Source organism: Mustela lutreola, chromosome 15 (assembly GCF_030435805.1).
Source record: "Mustela lutreola isolate mMusLut2 chromosome 15, mMusLut2.pri, whole genome shotgun sequence".
NCBI lineage: Eukaryota > Metazoa > Chordata > Mammalia > Carnivora > Mustelidae > Mustela > Mustela lutreola.
Window position 1 is genome coordinate 8,701,745 of NC_081304.1, and position 20,289 is coordinate 8,722,033.

Below are 20,289 nucleotides of genomic sequence, written 5' to 3' on the forward strand. Positions count from 1 at the left end.
TTACTAGTATGCCAGCTGTACTAGAAATCTGGGTGAGTCAGTATGAAAAGAAAATAAAAACAATTTTGTTAACTGATTATCATTCTGTATTCCAGGGTACACTGTAGAATAGAAAGGAAACCTGTTGGGGGTAGGATTATTCAATAAATGGTACTGGGAATAAAGGGTAGCCCTGGGGGATGGGGTAGGTCATGGATCACACCAGTCATCTTACCCCAATATGTATGCAGAGAGGTCAAAATCCTACTGTAAATAGATCAATAGGAAGTATTTTAGAGCAATCATCTTAGAATGGAAAGTCCTTTCAAATATCATATAAATTCCATAAAATTAAAAAAAAATAAAAACATCACCAATTTGGTTACTTTTTTTTTTTTTTTAAAGCTTTGCCAACCCTAGCAGTACAAGTTTAGGCCTTTTATTTTTTATTTTTTAAATAGACTCTGTGCCTATTATAGGGCTCTAACTCAAAACCTGGAAATCAGGAATCACATGCTCCACCAACTGAGCCAGCCAGATGTCCCTAGTTACATAAAATTTCAATAAGTTCTTATAAAAATACTATAAACAATGTCAAAAGTCAAGTAATAAATTGGGGGAATTAGATATGTAAAACATGTCAGAGACAAAGGTTTAATTTTTTTCAATAATATCTGTATATTTTATAAATCAGTAAGAAAACATTTTTATTTTCCTTTATGTACATTGTCTGTTAATATCCTTTTCCCATTTTATTAGGTTGTTTTTCTTTTGTAAGTAATTATTTGACAGATATGCCTGGACAGCTGAACACTGGCATATAATTTACAATAGCAGAATATTGGAAATAATTGAAATTTTATAAATAGGGGACTAGCTAAAGGAATTATCACACATTCATAATATACTACTGGGTTAGGCAGGCCATTTTTAATCAATATAAAATTATATCTGTGATAAGTTAGGTGGAAAAAGGTCACAGCTATGCATGTGTTTATAGTATTTCTAGTGTGCTGCATTTGTGTAAAAAATTCATCGTCATATTTGCTTCTAAATCCACGTACCTGTGGAAAAAAGAATAACAACCGAAAAAAAATGGTAGTCACTACTTTTGGGTAAGGAAACTGAGGCATAGAGACTGTCTAGGAGTTGAGTGAGGTTGAGGTTACCTGTAATCAAACCCTTCAGTAATTCTGAAACTGAACATATGAATATTCACATTAAGTGAAAAAGGTAAAGCTATAAATAACTGAATATCCATTTTAGTTTAGGTTTTAACAACTAATGAGTTTGCCACAAATTTGCAGTGTAGTTTAGTATTTCAGAAGATTTGATTTTGGAATGAAATTGGGTTATTTGAATTTTGACCATGTGAAAATGTTACTCGTTTGGAAAGTAATACCACAGCTGAGTAAAAGAACAGGAGGGGTGCACTGGTGTTCACTGAGTCAGCATATGTTGTTCTGAAACCACGTCAGAGCCTGGCTCCATGCTCTCTGAGCTGTGTGTCTCACAAACGTGACAGTGTGGCTGCCGGTTCCTTTAGTCCTTTGTGAAATGAGGAAAAAATACTTCAGTCTAACTGTTGTTTGTGGGATGTATTAGGTAACAAATCAGCATACATCAGCCTTGTAGGGACTCAGGAAGTATTTGAAATTGAAGCAGTGGAAATATTTTAGAGCAACCATCTTTGTTGGTTGTTAATAATTAAGTTATTAAGTAGAAGCTTAATAAAAAATAATAAGCTAGGCTTTTTTGTTTTAAACGTTTTTATTTATTTATTTGACAGAGAGGGAAAGAAAGAGCGAGTGCACACACAAGCGGGGGAAGCAGCAGGCAGAGGGAGAGGGAGAAGCAGGCTCTCCGCTGAGAAAGGAGCCTGATGCAGGCTCAATTCCAGGACCCTGGGATCATGACCTGAGTCGAAGGCAGACGCTCAACCTGTTGAGCCACCCAGGCGCCCCTAGGCATTTTTCTGCATTTTTTCTGTAGTGTTCAAAACAGCGGTATGTTGAAAATAAGGATTGTTAGAATGGCTGGGAGAAACCAGAGGATTTTACCTTGACAACAGGGAGGACTCATTAAATGGAGAGATGATCTCTCTTCACCCCTTCAGAACTGAGAGTGTAAGCAAAAGACATTCCCCTCTTGAAATACAAGTTTTTATTTATTCATATTTTATTTTTTCAATGAAAATGTGTAATATTTTACTTTGACAATTTGCTAATTATATTTTTTAAAATACTCGGTCCAGAATCAGGTGATCTGCTGTCTGTATAACTTTGGGCAATTTACTTAACATCTCAGGGTCTCAGTTTCCTGATTTGCAACTTGATGATGGTACTAAGACCTAGCTTAGTGTTGTTCTAAAGATTGAATGAACTAATGTGTATGAAAAGTTATTAGTGCCATGCTTGGCACATAATGGTGGTTGTATAAGCGTTACCTGCTACTCTTAGTTAGTCAGTAGCAGACTCTTAAAACTAAGGGCCTCTGGGGTTTGTCTTCATGGGCAGGAAGAAGGTACTGGAGGAATAGACTTCCAGACCACAGGCGTGCTCAGAAGACTGAGAGGGAGATGCCCATGAAAAAAATAGGATGGGGAGGGGTGGGGGAAGAGAGATAGGAGGACTCTGAAGCTATCAGCTTGGAAAAAAACTGGGTTGGACTATAGGCTGAGAGCTGAAATAGAAGATTTTACATTTTACAGAGGTAATATGGTACATTTCCTGAATATTACATCACATGCTCAGTGGATTCTGAGACTATAATCAAACCCATCAATAATTTTATAGGTAAACATGAATATTCATATTAAGTAAAATGCACAAGTTATTAATCATTTTATATCTACATAGGTCATGTTTTATCAACCAGCATGTTTGTCACAAACCTAAAAGATAACTTCACTATTTCAGGAATAAAATTAGATTTTGGAATAAAATTGGATTTCAGAATTATATATAAGATTGTAGAGGGGGCTAAGTTCATAGTAATTTTGTTTTAGTTGAATAGCAAAATATTATACATAAAGAGCATATTCAGGAGACAGGATGTGGTTGAGTTAGTCACAGATGGGTTCTAGAGAAAGTGATTCTTGAGACTATTTTGTCTCTAAATAACATAACTGTTTATTATGGTACCTATATGTTGCCCACCATAATGAATCATAGCATAGCTCTGTGATTAGAAGAAAGCAATATGACCCTCGCAATTGCTTGTTAGACGAGGTGGCTTATCCAATAATAAGTCCAACCAAGGGATAATTTCAAAGGTTGAGTCAGATCTTTATGTAAGTTGGAATAGAGACTTTCAAAGGAACATGGCTAAATAAAGGCCCAATTCTTGTTCCCAGTGAAAGTACACAATTTAAAAGGGAGAAATCAATGAAGGCAACTAATTCCTTCATTCAACAAATATTTATTGAGTGTCTATTCCATGCCAGGCACCGATCTGTGTTGTGGGATTAAATGTTAACACACAGGGACTTTGCCTGAATGAGACTTAGAAAAAACAAAGAAGGTGATTTTGAATAAGTACCATGATAATAAACTGGAGTAAGGTGGTTGGTAGTTATTGCCCACTTAGGTAAGGTGATCAGGGAAGGAAGGCTCTCTGACAAAGTGCCATTTGAGCGCACACTTGATTTTTTTTTTTTTTTAACATTTTTCTTTTGACTTTAATAATCTACAGGAATCTTTTCTGTTTTTTTTTTTTTTTTTTTTTTTTTTTTTTATAAACATATATTTTTATCCCCAGGGGTACAGGTCTGTGAATCACCAGGTTTACACACTTCACAGCACTCACCAAATCACATACCCTCCCCAATGTCCATAATCCCACCCCCTTCTCCCAAACCCCCTCCCCCCGGCAACCCTCAGTTTGTTTCGTGAGATTAAGAGTCACTTATGGTTTGTCTCCCTCCCAATCCCATCTTGTTTCATTTATTCTTCTTCTACCCACTTAAGCCCCCATGTTGCATCACCACTTCCTCATATCAGGGAGATCATATGATAGTTGTCTTTCTCTGCTTGACTTATTTCGCTAAGCATGATACGCTCTAGTTCCATCCATGTTGTTGCAAATGGCAAGATTTCATTTCTTTTGATGGCTGCATAGTATTCCATTGTGTATATATACCACATCTTCTTGATCCATTCATCTGTTGATGGACATCTAGGTTCTTTCCATAGTTTGGCTATTGTGGACATTGCTGCTATAAACATTCGGGTGCATGTGTCCCTTTGGATCACTACATTTGTATCTTTAGGGTAAATACCCAATAGTGCAATTGCTGGGTCATAGGGCAGTTCTATTTTCAACATTTTGAGGAACCTCCATGCTGTTTTCCAGAGTGGCTGCACCAGCTTGCATTCCCACCAACAGTGTAGGAGGGTTCCCCTTTCTCCGCATCCTCGCCAGCATCTGTCATTTCCTGATTTGTTGATTTTAGCCATTCTGACTGGTGTGAGGTGATATCTCATTGTGGTTTTGATTTGTATTTCCCTGATGCCGAGTGATATGGAGCACTTTTTCATGTGTCTGTTGGCCATCTGGATGTCTTCTTTGCAGAAATGTCTGTTCATGTCCTCTGCCCATTTCTTGATTGGATTATTTGTTCTTTGGGTGTTGAGTTTGCTAAGTTCTTTATAGATTCTGGACACTAGTCCTTTATCTGATATGTCGTTTGCAAATATCTTCTCCCATTCTGTCAGTTGTCTTTTGATTTTGTTAACTGTTTCCTTTGCTGTGCAAAAGCTTTTGATCTTGATGAAATCCCAGTAGTTCATTTTTTCCCTTGCTTCCCTTGCCTTTTGCGTTGTTCCTAGGAAGATGTTGCTGCGGCAGAGGTCAAAGAGGTTGCTGCCCGTGTTCTCCTCAAGGATTTTGATGGATTCCTTTCGTACATTGAGATCCTTCATCCATTTTGAGTCTATTTTTGTGTGTGGTGTAAGGAAATGGTCCAATTTCATTTTTCTGCATGTGGCTGTCCAATTTTCCCAGCACCATTTATTGAAAAGGCTGTCTTTATTCCATTGGACATTCTTTCCTGCTTTGTCGAAGATTAGTTGACCATAGATTTGAGGGTCTATTTCTGGGCTCTCTATTCTGTTCCATTGATCTATGTGTCTGTTTTTGTGCCAGTACCATCTGTCTTGATGATGACAGCTTTGTAATAGAGCTTGAAGTCCGGAATTGTGATGCCACCAACGTTGGCTTTCTTTTTCAATATCCCTTTGGCTATTCGAGGTCTTTTCTGGTTCCATATAAATTTTAGAATTATTTGTTCCATTTCTTTGAAAAAGATGGATGGTACTTTGATAGGAATTGCATTAAATGTGTAGATTGCTTTAGGTAGCATAGACATTTTCACAATATTTATTCTTCCAATCCAGGAGCATGGAACATTTTTCCATTTGTTTGTGTCTTCCTCAATTTCTTTCATGAGTACTTTATAGTTTTCTGAGTATAGATTCTGTGTCTCTTTGGTTAGGTTTATTCCTAGGTATCTTATGGTTTTGGATGCAATTGTAAAAGGGATTGACTCCTTAATATCTCTTTCTTCTGTCTTGCTGTTGGTGTATAGAAATGCAACTGATTTCTGTGCATTGATTTTATATCCTGACACTTTACTGAATTCCTGTATAAGTTCTAGCAGTTTTGGAGTGGAGTCTTTTGGGTTTTCCACATATAGTATCGTATCATCTGCGAAGAGTGATAATTTGACTTCTTCTTTGACGATTTGGATGCCTTTAATTTCCTTTTGTTGTCTGATTGCTGAGGCTAGGACCTCTAGTACGATGTTGAATAGCAGTGGTGATAATGGACATCCCTGCCGTGTTCCTGACCTTAGCGGAAAAGCTTTCAGTTTTTCTCCATTGAGAATGATATTTGCGGTGGGTTTTTCATAGATGGCCTTGATGATATTGAGGTATGAGCGCACACTTGATTTACTGAGGGAATCAGACCTGTGAAGATCTAGAGAGAATGTTCCAGGCAGAATGTACAGAAAGTTCCAAAGTCCTGAGACAGGACAAGCACATTGGCCAGTTTGAGAAAGAGCCAGAAGACACCCAAACCAGCTGTAGGGTGAAGGTCAGAGGGGAGTGAAAAGAAGAAAGACTGGTCATGCACGGCCTTAGTAAACAGTATAGTGCATTTGGATTTTATTCTTGGTAGTATGGAAAATTTTGGAGGACCTTCAAACAGGGAGTTAGTTAGCTGATCTGGTTCATGATTTTTTTTTTAAAATTTACTTATTTTATAGAGATAGTGAGTGCAGGGGGAAGGGCAGAAGGAGAGAGAAACCTAAGCAGTCCCCACGCTGAGTGCAGAACCCCACGCGGGGCTCAGTCTCATGATTCTGAGATCATGACCTGAGCTGAAATCAAGAGTCAGGTGCTTAACCAGCTATGGCACCCCAGCGCCCCTGATTCATGTTCTTAAAATATAGGTTGGCTTTTTGTGGAGAAGAGATTGTTAGTAGGAGTGAGAGTAGAAGTTAGGTTGGAGGGTTTTGTGGTGGGGAAGTTTGAGGAATTTAAGGAAACACAGCCCATTTGTGGATTTGATGTGAGGTAAGAGAGGAATGGCGGTTAATCTGCAGATCTTTGCCATAATCAAGTTGGAAGGATAGTGCACTACTGGTGCATTACTGATGCATGACTGATGGGAGTGACTGGGGAAAGTGCAGATTTGGAGGCAAATATCATAATTGGGGGCCAGGTTAATGTAAGAAGCTTACAGAATGTGAATGGCACATCCAAGTTATTGATATTAACTACACAGAGGACATACAGTTCCATCCTGGGGACTTGAATGTAGAAGTCATAGCTTATAGGCGGTATTTAAGACCCAAGACAGTATCAAGTCACCTAATGTGAGAGAATATACAGAGGAAATAAAAGAACTGAGGATAAAATTTGATTTGAGTAGTAAGAGGAGTAGGTAAAGGAGAGGAAATGAATAAAGGAGAATGTCAAGGAAACAGAAAGAAAACCAGGTGCCAGGGAAGTCAAGCGAGAGACCAATGTTTTGAGAGGTAGAGTAACATGAGGGCAGAGGCTTGGCCACTGGATTTGGAGGCATGAAACTGTTTCTTGACCATAGTAAGAGCTGTTTCAGTGGAGTGAAATTGATATAAGTTTGGTTCCAGTTGATTGAGGAAAAGAACAAAAGGCAAAGAGGTAGAGATAACACAAATAAATAGCACCGGAGTGAGTTTTCTTCTGAAAGTGAGCAGAGAAATAGAGCTGTGGCTTGATAGGTGCACATAAAGAGGTGAAGTCCAAAGTCCATTGTAAAAATGCCTTGCAAATTATGAAGTAATTAGAAAAGATATATATATTTTTTTCTTTAAAATATTTTATTTATTTATTTGACAGAGGTCACAAGTAGGCAGAGAGGCAGGCAGAGAGAGAGGAGGAAGCAGGCTCCCCGCTGAGCAGAGAGCCTGACGAGAAGCTCAATCCTAGGACCCTGAGATCATGACGTGAGCCGAAGGCAGAGGCTTTAACCTACTGAGCCACCCAGGCGCCCCTATATATATATTTTTTTTCTTATGTGCTTGCCTGTAAGATGTATTTGTAGGCATGTGTTCATTCATGTGTATGGATACTTCAGCTCAGATTTCTTGGAAAGAATAAGAAAGTGCATCTGCAAGTTACTGATGGGATGATTTTGAAGGGATTTGGCCTGAAGCTCCTATGCCTTTATGGGTTGCTACACTAGATTTGGAATGTTGGGTTCCCTTGCATGCCTCAGCTGCTTTCAAGACCTTAAAAACCAAAGGCCAACACATCTTTGTCCTTCTGTATTTGACCTTCTCTGTAATCCCGTTTTGAATATGAAAACTATTCTTGGTTTTTGTTCCAGCCTAATAGCTTTAACTTGGGTGCAGAGAGCTTTAAGGGTATGGGATGGGGGGGCTAGACTGTGGGAGAAAACCAACTCACATGCACAGGGGCTGAACCTTTTAAAAGGTGGTCAGAGACCCATTGTGGAGTTTGGAAATAATTTTTTTCCTCCATAGGAATGCTCAGTCCCGTGAATAGATCCCTGTAAAATGTGTGACTTCTTGGTCATATCTCACTTAGAGTATAGAAAAATATTATTTATAAGATAGTAGTAAAATATTATTTATAAGAATTATAATTCCTGTGCTTTGCAGCCATTAGAGTTGGTCATACCTCCTGTTATTTGTGTCATTCCAGGAGTAATAAAGAGAATAAACCTCCAGAGCAGTGAGCAGGGGCATAGTCTTTTCTTTTATCATTTCATAATACCAGATCAAGAAAGAATAGTCAAGGGGCACCTGGGTGGCTCAGTGGGTTAAGCCTCGGCCTTCGGCTTAGATCATGATCTCAAGGTCCTGGGATTGAGCCCCACATCGGGCGCTCTGCTCAGTGGGGAGCCTGCTTCCCCCCACCTCTGCACCTGCCTCTCTGCCTGCTTGTGATCTCTCTCTGTCAAATAAATAAATAACGTCTTTAAAAAAAAAAAATAGTGAGTGAAAAGGCTAGTAATTAGGAACAAATGTGTTAGCATGGTGGAAAAAGGAATGTGAACACCACTTTTTACTGGGGAGCAAACCCAACCAGAAGACTGGTTGTGAGACAATCCCCCTCCCTTCTTTCCCAGACAGGATAAAGAGAAGATGGCAATTTAAGACCCTATAGTTATACCTGTGATCGCTATGAGCTAAGAAGCAAAAAGGTTAAGTGACCTTTGTGCTCTGTGGGGGCATATTGACTTAGATTTTGTTCTAGGACTTTCTGGCTCTTCAAACATTTACCATTTACTATAACAATGATGGTTCATGTTCATAGTGTTGCCTGTGCTTAAGTTGAACAAGCAAGTATTGGAGACTTTATGCTATCCCTACCCACAACTGCCAGTTTACTTTTTTTTTAAGTTGTTTTTGTTTTTGTTTTTCAATTTGGTGGAGAGAGAGAGTGTGTGCATGAGCAGGAGACGCAGACAGAGAGGGAGAAGCAGGTTCCCCCCTGAGCAGGGAACCCGACACAGGACTCAATCCCAGGACCCGGGGATCATGACCTGAGCCGAAGGCAGATGCTTAACCCACTGAGCCACCCGGGTGTCCCTGCCAGTTTACTTCTAATGGCCTTTCACTTCAGTAAGAATAGCAGAAAACCTAGCCCTGGGAACACTGGGTCTCATAGGCAGTGCTGGTGCATAGATTGTACTGTCTGACTTTTTGTGGTTAAATAAGACCTTTGTTGACACTTGACTTAAGTGTGATTATCCCCAGTTGAAATTTGAGAACCAGACCATTTAGCAGTAGATTGATGCTGCACACTGCCGAGTGCCCTGTGAAAGTCTTCACTGTGAAGGTTTAGCTCACAACACCTGAAATTTATAGTAACTCCAGAAGTGAGCTTGGATGCACTCCTTGTTTGTGGGGTTGTCTAACCACTAAATGATTGATGAGGGGCCTTAGTGGATGAGAATGTTGATTCACTGAAATGTGTAAAATGTACATTTCCTTTTTTTCAGTATAAACTACCAATGTATGGTCAGTGTATTTAAGAGACTGGTAATGTGAGTCTTTGTTAGTGTTACTCTGTGTTTTATTTCCCTTTGCTTTCCTGGAACAACTAACTCTAATGAAACCTGACGTCCTAGTGCTAAAATATGTTGACTCTCCCAATCTGCCCTTATTGTGCATTGAAAGTGTGCATAAACTCTTTGCGAAATCACCAGTTTTAAAGTGTTTACAGATCCTTAGGTTTCTCAAAGGTGATCACAGGCCCCAGCATATTTGTTTTCCTACTGAAATGTGGGGCAACCAGACATGAATGAGGGCGAGCAAAGCTGGAATCAAATAGCCAGTCTTTGCGGTGGATACTGTGCTGTGTATTACCTTTGGGACCTTCAGGGCCAACTAATTTCCCCAGTTGATGCTGACTGCTGATAGATCCTGGCTGAGTTCTCCCAGAAAGTTGCCATCACAAGAAGATAACTGCCTTGCCTGAGGTCATAGCCCAAGGGCAGCCCACATCAAATAAAACATCAATAGGGCGGAAAGGGCTGGCCATCTTGCCTTACTTTGGAACAACTCTCAAGGGACTTCCCAGCTCCAGAGCGCTCTTTGAGATCAGCTAATGCCTTTGTTGCAATGCATTTCTGTTCAGTCTGTCCATCTGCCCACTCCTTTCAGACCTTCAAAGGTGCCGATCCAAAGAGCTCCTCAGTAAACTTACTGCATGCAAATCTCCATCGCAGAGTCTGGTTCCAGGACAACCTAGACCAAGTCCATTTTAGAGTGTTTAGAAGATGAGCAAGCTCTTTCTGAAGCTGTCAGGGTGTGGAATCCAATTCCAAATGTGAAAGCTTTAACAGATCCTGGTGCAAGTTTCTCTGCCTTTTTTCTTTCTTCCTCTTGTAAACAGCCAGATAGACAAGTATTTTTTAATAAACATCTCAAAACTATGGGAAAGGAGTTGTAAAGAAGCTGAGAGGAACTAGTTGTAACGAGGATCTAGGGAACTTACTCAGACCCCAGTTCTGTCATTTGGCACCAATCTTTACTTTCTGATAGCTGTTTGCAGCAGGATGATAACCTTAGGGTGGTGTTTTTCTCAAACAGTGTTAAAAATTCAGATTCCAAGATCATCCTCATTGGTTGGAATCTTTAGGGGAGGATCTGGTGATCTGTGTTTAAAAACCATTCCAAGAGATACTTATATTCAGGCACTTCTGTGGAAACTGTGACCAAAAGTTTATCAAATGCTGCTATTGAGAGAAACTAACAGTGACAAATATCTGCATAGAGCCACATTTTCTTACCAGCTACCTTACTCAGCAGGCTCTGAGGCCCAGATAACTACCTCTTCTGCTCCTATATTGGTTACCAAGAAAACTGTGTTAATGAAAATAGTGAAGAAATTGGATGTGCGCTTTTTCAAAGCACCATTTGTTCATTATGGAACTTAATGCACCTGGTGGTAGAGAGCAAAAGAATCCTTTTGACGCTGGAAAGGCTGATTATGTAGGCCTTCTCTTTGTGTCCAGGATTTGGGATAGAAGATGACAGAGTAACTTTAGTGCCTGCCTATGTAGATTGAATCTGGGGGTCGATGTGTGGAGGTAGGCACTGTTTGCGCCCTGCCTTCTCAGTGTTTCCCGAGGTTCCCATTTCTTCCATGTGACTAGTGTTCTTCCTAACTTTGTTTTCTGTGTTACAAAGGCATAGATAAATGCTGATAAATGTACTATCCATGTAGCCATATGTGAAAATAATTAATGCTGCAGAACATTGTGATATTTTAAAGTTTTGTGACCCATCAGGATAAGTTAGTTTGATGGTGTTTCAATGATGTTAGGTCAGAAATATCTTTATTTTTTTATTTCTTTAAACTATAACAAATTTTTTGATATAACAAGTTACCTGTCATTATAAGCATGAAAATAAAGTCATTCATGTCATTTTGGTTGGCTCTGCTAGGAAGCTAGCAATTTTAGACTCAAAAATTAGGTTTAGTTACTCTGTCTTTCACGAGAGTATTGGGGATATCAGCATTTCACTGCTTTTAAATAGTGATAACCAAGAAGTCTGCAGAAAATAAGCTTTATTACATCTACGGTAATGAAGCTTGCTATTCCAAGGCTCAAACAATTCCTTTGGGTGTCCCAAAGAGTCAGAGCCAAAGTAGCCAAAAGTGTGTCTTTTTGACAGTCTAAAGACTTCACAGACATTGATTTCCTACCCTTTTGACACTTGTATGAGGTTGGCATTTCCTCCATAAATGTACTTGGTTTCCCTCAGGATCATTCAGTGGGTTTCTTTGACAAATTTACAGTCCTGACTGGATTTGTGATCATAAGATAAAATCTTCTAAGAAATCTCTTTTTTTTCTCCTTCCTGACTTGAAATTGTGCTTTGCTAATTAAAAGTTTCAAACTGATTACCATGACTTTATTATTAAATTATCTAAAGAAATTTTTACTGAAAAACAATTTAGTAGTTATGCTGTGTGTTTTACATAAGAAAAAAATAGTCTTATACCTGTTACTGCTTAGAAGTTCAGATATAATGGACAGTTTTACTGACTCTTTGAATATTTGAGCTACTTCATATTTGTTTTTCTCTTTTTGCAAGATGATTTTTTTTTAAACCTGGATGAAAATACTTGTATTACCATAGATTATGGCAATGCATAGATATACATAAGTATAGACATAGTTAAACAATATATAGACATACATCATTATGAACAATAAGATGCCTGGATCAAAGTCTGCTGTGTATTTCAACCCATATTTATAATCAGCAGACCTTTCATAATGGAAAAAAAATAGAGAGTGTCATATGTAATGATGCCTTGAACCAAGGTTTTGTAACTTCTAATTGAGAAGCCAATAATTAAACAACTTTTATTTACTTCTCACTGTACAAAGACCAAATAGCAACAATAAAAACTAAAAATGTTTGGGCTATTATACCCTCTTTGGGCTACGTTGAAAATAGCAGAGAGTGCCTGGGTGGCTCCTTCGGTTAGGTGTCTGCCTTTGGCTCAGGTCATGATCCCAGGGTTCTGGGGTCGAGTCCCACTTCAGGCTCCCGGCTCAGTGAGTGGGGAGTCTGCTTCTCCCTCTGCCCCTTACCCACCTCATCCCACCCACCCCTGCTTGTGTGCTCAAGCTCTTTATCTCTCAAAAATAAATGCATAAAATCTTAAAAAAAAAAAGGAAAATAGCAGAGATGAGGTGTATAAAGATTAATGAATTTTTAACTGAGACTATAAGTAGGATGTGGTGATTAATGGGATTCATTGAAACATGAACTTAATGAAGGCAAGAAATCTGTTGGTGCTAAATGGTAGAAATACAGTAATAAGATAGAGTAGGTAGTCAATATTTGCTCAGGAAATGAGTGAATAAAATATAAGAAATGAAGGAAGTAGAGTGATAAGGAATGTGATAAGAAATGAAGAAATGAAGGAGGTAGAGTGAAGTTTTTGGTTGGGATGTTGAATGGGTAATCACTTAAAACCTGTGAAATCAAAATATGGTAGCTACACATGGCAATTTAAATTTAAACTAATTTGACGCACACCTGGGTGGCACAGTTGGTTAAGCATTTAACTCTTGGTTTTGGCTCAGGTCATGATCTCAGCCCCGTGTTTGTTGCTCTCTGCACTCTGAATGGAGAATGTTTGGGTTTCTCTCTCTCCTGCCTCCGCCTGCTCTCCCTGCTTACTCACACTCTCTTTCTGTCTCTCTTGCAAATAAATAAATCTTTAAATTAACTTGAATTAAAATTAAGTTAATTTATGTGTTAGCCAGTCATATTTCAAGTATTCAATAGACACATGCTGGTAGTGACTACCATAGTGGATGGAGTATTTCTATCATCACACACAGTTCTGTTGGTGAGCACTGCTGTCAACAAAATGGCCACTCTGTTGGAGGAGCAGGAGTGGGATTGCTGCCTTACCCAAGTGTCAGATTTCCAACTATGTTCAGACAAGTTGTGCTGACTTTGAAGACGTGACATGTTTCAAATCCAAGCTCAACTTTCTTTTACAGTCAACTCCCTCTAAATCCCTATTTTAATGCTTATCTTCACCATTCTACCAGAAGCCCAGGCTCAAAAAGTGTTTGTTGTGTCTCTTTCCCTCGACATTGTCAGTTTAAAATCCTGTACACTTTTTCCCCCCTTTAGTATCTGTGGAATGGATCCCTTTCTCTTTATTCCTGCTGCATAGTGACTTACATAATTTGGGATATACTGATATTTATAATAAAGGAAGATGGTTGGTCACAAGAATAAGTAAGCACTCTGATTGTAGTGGGGAAAAATTTATACAAAAAAGGCTTATTTGTCAGCAACTCCATCCTTGTCTAATTTAGTATGTAAATAATATTGTATGTAACTTCCCAGTTAAATTTCTTTTTACAGCCTTGTTGAGGAGATAAACTGCATATATTTACTTTGTACATTTTGGTGAGTTTTGACATATCTGCACACCTGTGAAACCATCACCATCATCATGATAAGGAGTATATTTATAATCCCCCAATTTTCCTTATGCTCCTTTTACTCAATCCTGACCTATATCTCTATGCCCTCACCCCTTTCCTCCACTAATCTGCTTTCTGTCACTATACATTCTTTTGAATTTTATAGTTTTATATAATTGCTCACATATGTATGCTTATATAAATGCTGTTTATGTGTGTGCTATTTTTTGTCTGACTTCTTTCATTCACGGTACTATTTTGAGGTTCATCTATCCAATTTGTTGAGTATCTTTTTTTTCTTTTTTTAAATTTCAGAGTAGTGTTCCACTGTATGGATATGCTACAATTTGCTTATCTGTTCTGTTCTTTATAAACATTTGGGTTCTTTTCAAATTTTGACTATTACAAATAAAGTTATTGTGAATATTTATGTATAAATTTATGTACAAAATAATGTACACATGCTTTCTTTTCTCTTGTGTAAATACATTGGAGTAGAATTACTTGGTTATATCGTAGGTATATATTTAAATTTTTAGGAAAATGTCAAACAGTTTTCCAAAGTGGTTGTGCAAGTTTACGTTTTCATAGCAAAGTGAGGGAGTCCCATTTGTTCCACTTTCTAACCGATACTTTGTGTAATTCGTTTTTTAAATTTTAACTATTCTAATCAGTATATGGTAGCATCTCATTTTGGTTTTAATTTGCATTTAAATCACATTTTCCATATGCTCATTTACCATCTGTATATCGTCTTTAATGAAGCATTGGTTCAAACTGGACATTTTTGGAGGGATTGTCTGTCTTTTTATTAGGGAGCTATGGGAGTTCCTTATACATTCTAGACACTAGTTCTTTGTCAGATATGTCTTTTGCAAATTTCTATCAGTCTGTGGCTTGCTGTTTCATTTTTATAATAGTATCTTTTAAAGTGTAAACATTTTCAATTTTGATTAAATCCAATATAACTTAAAAAAAAACAACATATAGTTTGTGCTTTTTATTTAAGGAATTTTAACCAAACCCACTGTCAAGATTTTCTCCTAAGTTTCTTCTAAAAGCTTTATAACTTTAACTCTTACATTGGGGTCCATGATCTGCTTTGACTTGGGTTTTATAAGTAGTCTGAGGGAAGGATCAAGGTTCCTGCTTTTGTTTATGTCTACCTAATTGTCTGGCAGAATGTATTAAAAAGGTGGTCTTTTCCCTGTTGAATTTGTCTGGTTGTCTTATTGAAAATCGATTGATCACGCATGTGTGACTCTATCTCTATACTTTCTGTTCTTTACATTGAGATTATATTTTAATCTTTATGCCAATACCAGCAGTTTTGATTACTGTAACTTTATTACTAGTTTTGAAATCAGGAAGTGCAATTTTTCATATTTTGTTCTTCTTTTTCAATTGAGGGGTAATTTTCAAGGTCTTCTGTATTTCCACATAAATTTTAGAATCAGGTTGTCAATTCTGATGCACACAAAAACCCTGTTGGGATTTTGAGTTGGGTTGAATTTAATATATAGATCACCCAGGAAGAAATTGTCTTCTTAATAATAATGATTTTTCCCATATATGAACATTGTATAGTCTCCCATTTTTTTAGCTTATTGAATTTTTTTTCTCACTAATGTTTTATAGGTTTCTGTGTACAGGTCTTAGAAATATTTTGTCAGATTTACCCCTAAGTATTTCAGTTTTGTGATGCTACTGTAAATGGTATTTCTTTTCAAATTTCAATTTCTGATTGCTACTAGTATACAAACATAATTTGTTTTTTTCAGTTGACCTTGTATTCTACAAACCCACTAAATTCACCTTTTTACATCATATTTCCAGTCTTTATGCTTATTATTCTTTTTTTGCCTGTTGTACTACCCAGGACCTCCAGTAATATATTAAACAAATGGTGAGTTCAGACATCAGTGCTTTATTGCTAATCATAGGAGGAAGACGTTCCATTTTTTACCATCATATATAATATAAACTATAGAATTTTTGTGTATTTCCCAGATTTAAGAAGTTTCCTGTTTTTAGTGTTCTGTTTCTTTTATCATTTAAAGCTCCTTCTTATTATTTTTTTTTAAGATTTTAGTTATCTGTTTATTTGAGAGAGAGCTGGTGAGCGAGCACAAGTGGTGGGGAAGCAGCAGAGGGAGAGGGAGAAGCAAGTTCCCCACTGAGCAGGGAGACTGATACGGAACTTGATCCTAAAACCCTGGGATCATGACCTGAGCTGAAGACAGGTGCTCAGTTGGTTACTGAGCCCCTCAGGTGCCCCTTAAAGCTCCTTTAAAAAAAATTTTTTTTTTTTTTTATTTGAGAGTGAGAACAGGGGGAGGGCAGAGAGAAAGGGAGAGAGACAATCTCAAGCAGACTCAGCACTAAGTGTGGAGCCTGATGCAGGGCTCTGTCTTATGACCTTAAGATCATGACCTGAGCTGAAACCAAGAGTCAGATGCTTAACTGGCTGTGCTACCAAGGTGCCTCTACCTGTGTTAGCTTCTAATTGTCAGCTCTGTCTTCTCCACTCAGGAATATGGGTTCTCCCCTCCTGGGCCCTGAAACTCTCTCTAGGCAGTACATTTGGGCAATCATATATTTCATTTTGTTTTTCTTTTATTCTCATTTTTTTCTGTTTTATGTGATATGCATAAAATACAGCACTGTATAAGTTTAAGGTATATAGCACGACTTGACACATGCATTGTGAAATGATTATGACAGTAAATTTAGTTAACAGTTCACCTGTTTTTCTCCTTTCTCGCAGTTTATATTGTTCAGTGTCTAAAAACTGTTTTCACATACATGTTTTGTATATCCTGGCTGGAAGTGGAAGTTTCTAGTTAAGTTATTTTACTTTTTCTCCAAACTATTCAATAGTGGTATGCTCTGAAGAAAATGTGCCAAATGTATCCTGGAAAATACCATTATACTTAGGGAACCAATTCACCAATTGAAGATTCACAGATAGATGATAATTTAGAGTAAGATGACAAAAGAATTAGAGAGTCCAGCTAGGATTTGGAATTTTTTTAAATCACTTTTAGCTAGTCAGATAAATCTAACAATAAATACTTTGAACATTCAGAGCAGGAAAGAAAAAAATGACCTTAGATTAAATTTCTTGGACTATATGCAGTTGTTCTAGTGTTATTCAGGCTGTATGATCAATACCTTCCAATTTGGTATAAAAAAAAAAAAGAAAATAATTATGCATATATGTAATTGTCTCAATGCTCCATCTATATAAGAATAGGCCTGTGGACTTTCACAGCACTGTGGGCTATGTCTGCACCCAACCATATATTGTCTTGCAGATTCTGATTCAATAGGTCTGAAAGCAACCTGGAATCTGTGTATTTAATAAATGCTACACATGAATATGAAACATCTGCTCTGTGTTCTAAATACCACACTTTGGAAACAGAACAGGATTGGTTTTGAATGCAGAGAGTCCCAAATTTATGTTAGGGTGAAAGTTCATCAGGGAGGGTCTTGGTGTATGTCTTTGAGTGTTTCTGTTTGAGAATTGTTATGTGTAGGTAAAAATGGTAGGCAAGAAACCCCTTGACCTCTAGATAAGCAAGATCACAAGTATTTTCCTATGGTTACGTCTGAACTTTGGGGAAATGGAGAAGGCTTACATAATATTTCTCCTCCAACCCAGTACTCATATGGGAAGGTGGATTTGCTTAATAAAAAGAGAGATTTATGAAAGTTGGGGAAAATATATGGAATGTATGAGGGCAGTTTTGAAATCTGAGACCCTGGAGATTTCCTTAAAACAAAGAAGAGACCCATTTATCTAGAATTGTTTGGATTAAGGCTCCCTCCTACTATTGGGCTGGGAGGGGGTATTCAGACATCCTTAGGGATCCTTTCAGCTTTGTCTCTATAATTCTACATGAATAATTAGACTCTAAAGCAGTTAGCCATTAGCCAGCTTTCTTTCCAAATACTCACCCAGTACTATTTCCCTTAAGACAGTCACCTTACCTACTGCAAAATGGATTTAGAAGCTATTTGGTTTATACTTCTCTGGGGCTATTTTTTAGGACTTTTTTTCCTTGTCTGGAAACCAGTAATACAGAAAGTGTTGGTTATTTGAAGTTACGGCACACTAACTCAAATGAACTGCAAGAAATGGTTGTGTGTGTGTGTGTGAACCTCTGAGCTTTATATCTAGAGATCCTTTTCAGGTAGACTTGAATAGGATTGATCCATTCCAATAGAATTGTGTAACTTGAATATATCTTAGCAGTTGGCTCTTGTACAGCAGATGCTAATTTCAAGAAGAGTAGAAGCTTACTTCTTATTGATTCCAAATTGCCACAGTGCCTCTTTGTATTTTTACTTTGTGCAAAGAGATTTTGGGGGTAGGGGGAGAACTATAGAAATTTTAATATTTCTCGATATTTTTACATTTTTTTTCCCTGTGATACAGAATATCATAGTGTTTAAAAGTATAGTTTTCAGAGTATTATCCACTTATTTGCAAATCTCAACCCTGACAGGCTGGTTTATGAAACCCAGTCATACCATTTACTAGCTAAATGAACGCGGCACAGTTTATACTTTGATTACTTTATCTCCCAAATGGGGAATAATAATAACACATTCTTCATGAAGTTGTAATGGAGATTCGATGTATTGTATCATAGCATGTGGGAAATAGTAAATACTTAATAAAAGTAAAATGTTGACTATTAGTAGTATCAGTAGCAGTAATAATAGTAGTTTTTGCATTACCTAGCATTTCTCAGAAGAATCATTAACCATTGTTACATGAAGTTTAATGGAAAATAAAACTTTGGAGTTACAATAATTTTTATTATTTTAATAATTTATTCAGAGCTGTGATCATTTTTAGTTTGGTGATAAAGTTTCTGTAAATGTTTGTCTTTCTGTTTACTTAGAGAACATATGAAAAATAATTCTTGCTGCTACTTTCCCTGGAGCATATGAGGCAAAGTCGTCTGTGTGAAAAGCAGCTCTGTCACAAATCTAAGATTTAAATTTGAAATGTATGCCACTGACCCATTAATATTTAAGATGAAACTAATAATCTCTTCACTTTCCAATGTCTGTATTTACAAGAAAGAATCAAAGGAAGTAGTCTTGAGTTAAAATGTTGATTCCCCTTTAGCAAACTGTGGAAATGCACTGTTGTAGGCCTTGTTATTTTTAAATGTCTGGATTTTCTTTATGAATTCATTAAAAAAATGTTTTAGCAGCTCTGGTAGCCCAGTATCTCATTCCAACATAAACTTACCACTGGAAAGCACATACCATTTGGCTCACCTTTTCATTTCATGGCTTAATAATAATGAGAAATTACAGGTGCTGAAATGATGTTAGATCCCTTAGCATAACTGATTCAGGGCTCACATTATTATTCTTTTCTCTAGAACTTCTTAATATATATGCCATCTCTGTCTGATTGGCAGCTAATGTCTCACATACTGGAATTCAGTTTCAATAATTTGAAAATGATATTACCTTTTTAAATTGGTAGTAACATGGTCCTGTCATTATAGCTCATTTTCAACTTCGCTGTAAGAGTATAATGTATATATTGTTGGATTTTCAAGTAGTGCAGGCTGAAATGTTTTTTTAAATAGTGTGTTTCTCCTAATCTGTATGCATCTAGATCTCTTGATTCTTCCCCCCCAAAATTTTTCCATATCTTACTTTTTCACTATTTGAAATATGTGAAAAATATCTGTATAAAACATCCAGGTTTTTTTTTAAGTTTATTTTTCAATGGATCTTTGAAAGTGTGTAAAATTCCATTATATTAACTTTATACATTTTGGCCCTGGTAAATTCATTTATCAAGATCTCATAGATTTGCTATAGGTTTTCTTTGGAAGTTCTTTGTAAATGATCATACCATCAAAGAAAACAGTGCTACTTTTTCCTTTCTAATCTGTGTGGTTTTTTTTTTCCTTGTCTTATTGCATTGGCCAGGAATTCTAATACAATATTGAATAGAAGTGATTATAATACCTTTGCACTGTTTTTCATTTTAGGTAGAAGTTTTGGAGTCTTTCACTATTAAGTTTGATATTAGCTGCAGATTTTTTGTATATGTGTTTATAAAGTTGAGGAAATTTTCATTTATTCCTGGTTACTGACAATGTTTATGCAGAATGGGTGTTTAATTTTGTCAGACATACTTTGCGCATCTACTGAGGTGGCCATATGTATTTTTCTCTTTTATTCTATTAACATTATAAATTACATAATGATTTTTAAAATTTAAACCAATTTTACAGTGTTAGACTAAAACCCATTTAGTGATGATGTGCCTCATGGAATTTG

The 20,289-nt window shown here is 37.1% G+C and overlaps 1 long non-coding RNA gene across 1 annotated transcript in view; it reads left to right on the plus strand.

The window, feature by feature from the left end:
• The window catches only part of LOC131816797 (uncharacterized), a 247,791-nt gene that overhangs the window by 111,015 nt on the left and 116,487 nt on the right, over positions 1-20,289 (plus strand). The window lies entirely within an intron of this gene.